General features: G+C 39.6%; 2 pseudogenes; both read right to left on the bottom strand.

The window, feature by feature from the left end:
- Window positions 1–617: 617 nt before the first annotated feature.
- LOC149222811 (mannosylglycoprotein endo-beta-mannosidase pseudogene) lies at window positions 618–1907 on the bottom strand (annotated as a pseudogene).
- Window positions 1908–2378: 471 nt separating this feature from the next.
- LOC149222810 (protein DJ-1 homolog D pseudogene) lies at window positions 2379–2795 on the bottom strand (annotated as a pseudogene).
- Between the last annotated feature and the right edge of the window lie 552 nt (window positions 2796–3347).

The raw sequence follows: 3347 nt of genomic DNA, 5'->3' as shown, positions 1-3347 counted from the left end.
ATGAAACATAACAGTTTACATATGAGACAAAGGGAAAACTTATGCTAAATTAACATACCACATGAATCTCAGAAGTTAGAGCTGTGAAATTTTCATTAAAAATCCCTCTGTCAAAGACTGTACAATGGAGCTCAGTTCTCCTCCAGCACTCTCAGCACTCAGAAAATCTCCCCTGACTAACTCTCTCTTTTTTTTTACAAATAAATTTTTTAATATAATAAATACATGCTGCTAAAACAAATCGACCCAAAATCAGCGATTTGTTTTATCATTATTAATATATAAAACTAAAAAAAAAAAAACGATCGGCGCTGCTGAGATGGAATAACGCATCCTTTCACAAGTAGCGTTCACAGGTGTCAATCTGAAGATATAGGCAATCTAATCGTATATGCCATTTTGCAACTGCTCCCCAAATCTTGCCATCTTGCAATGCGTTGGCCATTTTACCGAACTTAGGAAAAGATTTTGCTGATCTGGAGTAAATCCACCGCATATTGAATTGAATGCCGGAGTATTCAATTGCCAGAACACAGAATCTTTCTTATCCAATAATGATGGGCATATCTGTTGAGCATGGTGCGATACCGATGAAACTAACACATGAATCTACGCTTTCAGGCATCTGCGGCTTTTGTTGAATGAGAAACGGCAAAGACTGCTCTTTCCAGATGTCCCCAGCCCCTTTTATCTCTGTCACTTGAATGTTTTTGTTCTTTCTAAAAAAAAACATGACACCCTTGAACGCAATCCCTCTGTTGTCTCCGTTGCAGGTTCTTCTACATTCATACTTCCATATTCACAATTATTCTCGATGCTAATGGGCTCATGTTGGTTGTCATGATCTTCAACATTAGGGAGAGAATGACTTGGCAAATGGAGCCAATAAAAGTTCCTCGATAAAGGTTTTGCTGATGTATCAAGAAGCATGAGGAGAAGAAAATAAACCGGCTTTGCATTATGTGATTTTGGATACTGCATTTCAAAAATTGGAAGTGTTATTTTTGATGGCACTGATATATTTTTGTTGATTTTGTGGTATGGACAGGTCCCTTCCAAATCCCATACTGAGACCTCCACTGTAACATTTGACAGGGGACTTGATGTTGTGTTCACTATCTCAATAAAATATGTTGCCAGATTCAACTGCACATGGATTGGTTCTGTAGCTGAACGGACACCATAGAATCCTATTGTCTGTTCATGAAAATAGTCATAAAATTGACCTCTCAAACCCGGCCATGGATTCTGGGTTTTCCAAATTAGAACACCTGTGTATTTTGTCCACATCCTTGACGTCCACCCTTCCAAAGTGCCTTATATTGAACATAGTTGACAAGTTGTGCCTTCTCACAGAAATCATCCAGACTCTTTGGCTCTCCATACATTTCAATTTGATCATGGACCGTTCCAGGGTTAGAATATGGGATATACTTGTGATAGTCCCAAACAGGATTTGGCACTTCTTTAATGTAGCCATTTGGGAGCTTCTGAAACAGTGGAATTCGCCATGCTTCTGGAGGCATTGTTGCTCTGATAGTGGTTGCAAGTGGCATACCTACAGAACCCACCTCAGGATTAAACCCATATTTATAAAAGTCATCCTTGAAAAAGTCTTCTGGATTTTGGATATTATAGGGGCTATCTGTAAATTCTCCATCTCCACTGGCAAATCCATCCCATAAAGATCCTTGTATGTATACACGGGTTCCATCAAGGTATCGGCTAGGATCTTCAGAGGCTTTGGGCCATGTATGTGAATTCATTAAATTTGTTCCAATGTCAGTGGACCTCGAATAAGGATGAAGCTGCAAGTCATTCTTTAGAGCTGCATTGATGTCATCTGGTGGGTGTTGCTCATTACCTCCAACCCATAGTGCTAAAAGGAATGGCAGCCAGAGAACCATAGAATGATGTTTCAATACAAATCTAATGCCAAAGCGAAGAGAGATGCCGTAAGAACCATTGGCTTTGTCCAGCGTTTGCCATCATTTACAATTGAGCGAACTCGGGTAGCATATGAAAGAAAATTATGGGTCTCATCCATAATGGATTCCGCTGGGGATATATTTGCAAACATTAATGTTTGGCATCGCCACCAAGTGCATCACTCATAAGCATCGTGAGCTTGTGATTTCTGTATGCCGCCCTTCAGAAGCCAGTGCACTAATAACATCCCCCAGGGCTGAAAGAGACCGATTGATATTTTGAGCCACTTTCATTTGATTGCTTGTTGATCCCTTTATTTTATGTTAACTTAATGAAGACATCAACTTACACTGCAACTGCAACTTATTATATCTAGTGGTCCTCTACAGCATAGTAGTTTTTATACACACGGAGTAGAAATTGAGTTTACAGACAATGCGCACAACTCCTCAAAACGACACTTTAATTCCCAATGATGCCATGATCTGAGAGATAAATTGTGGGTGTGCAGGCCAAGCTGTTGCTGTCACTAGATTCCCATCTCTGAAACACATAGTTATAGGTTCTGGCTCTAACCATTCACCGCCAGAAAGCAATACATCAAGCTTTACAGCTGGATACGCAGTACATGTTTTCTCTTTCAATATACCTGCACCAGCAAGAATCAATTGCCCACGACAGATAGAAGAAATGAGCTTGTTTGAATCAGAAAACCGCTTGACCAATTTAAGAACAAATTCATTTAGAGCTAGGTACTCGGGTGCCCTTCCTCCAGGAACTATCAACCCATCATACATGCTTGCATCAATGTCATCGAAAGATGCTATCAAAACAAAATAGTGGCCTCGTAGTTCTGAATAAGTCATGTTTTTTTTCTTCAAATTGTTATATTATCAAAACATAAATGAATTTGTAGCAGATTGTCGAGTGAAGCTAGAATGCGGGTTTGTTGAGCTCTTGCTCTTGCTAGCCACCAATTTGGCCTCTCTCTATAGTAATGCATGGTCTAGTCCTTGTTCATCAGCTGCGGAGAATGTAAATCCATGTCTAACTTTTGCAGGGATTGTCTCATCATCCACATCAAAACACTGTCATTTGAAGAGCTGTAGAGCTATAGAACATCATGACAAATTACATATTAATGATTTCTTCTTCAAAACGGGGTTTTGAAGAAGAATCTATCTCTGACATGAGACAGAGTCTAACAGGAAGGAGACACTGTTTTCAATGTGGAAAACATTGAAAGATCTATATCAGAATAGAAGTGATCAGAGAAAGTTGGCACTAAAAGACAAGCTTTGAAAAATCAAGTGTGAAAAGGGAAACACGATCTCTACGTATCTAAACAAGCTCACTACATGAAGGGATGAGCTTGGAAGTGTAGGGATCGTGACAGCTGATGATGACATGGTGAGTCT

This window comes from Pinus tabuliformis, chromosome Q, assembly GCF_031772625.1.
Source record: "Pinus tabuliformis cultivar Carrire ecotype Pingquan chromosome Q, CPIR1, whole genome shotgun sequence".
NCBI classification, from domain to species: domain Eukaryota; kingdom Viridiplantae; phylum Streptophyta; class Pinopsida; order Pinales; family Pinaceae; genus Pinus; species Pinus tabuliformis.
The sequence above is the reverse complement of the archived record's forward strand: the minus strand, read 5'-3'. Positions and strand labels throughout refer to the sequence as shown.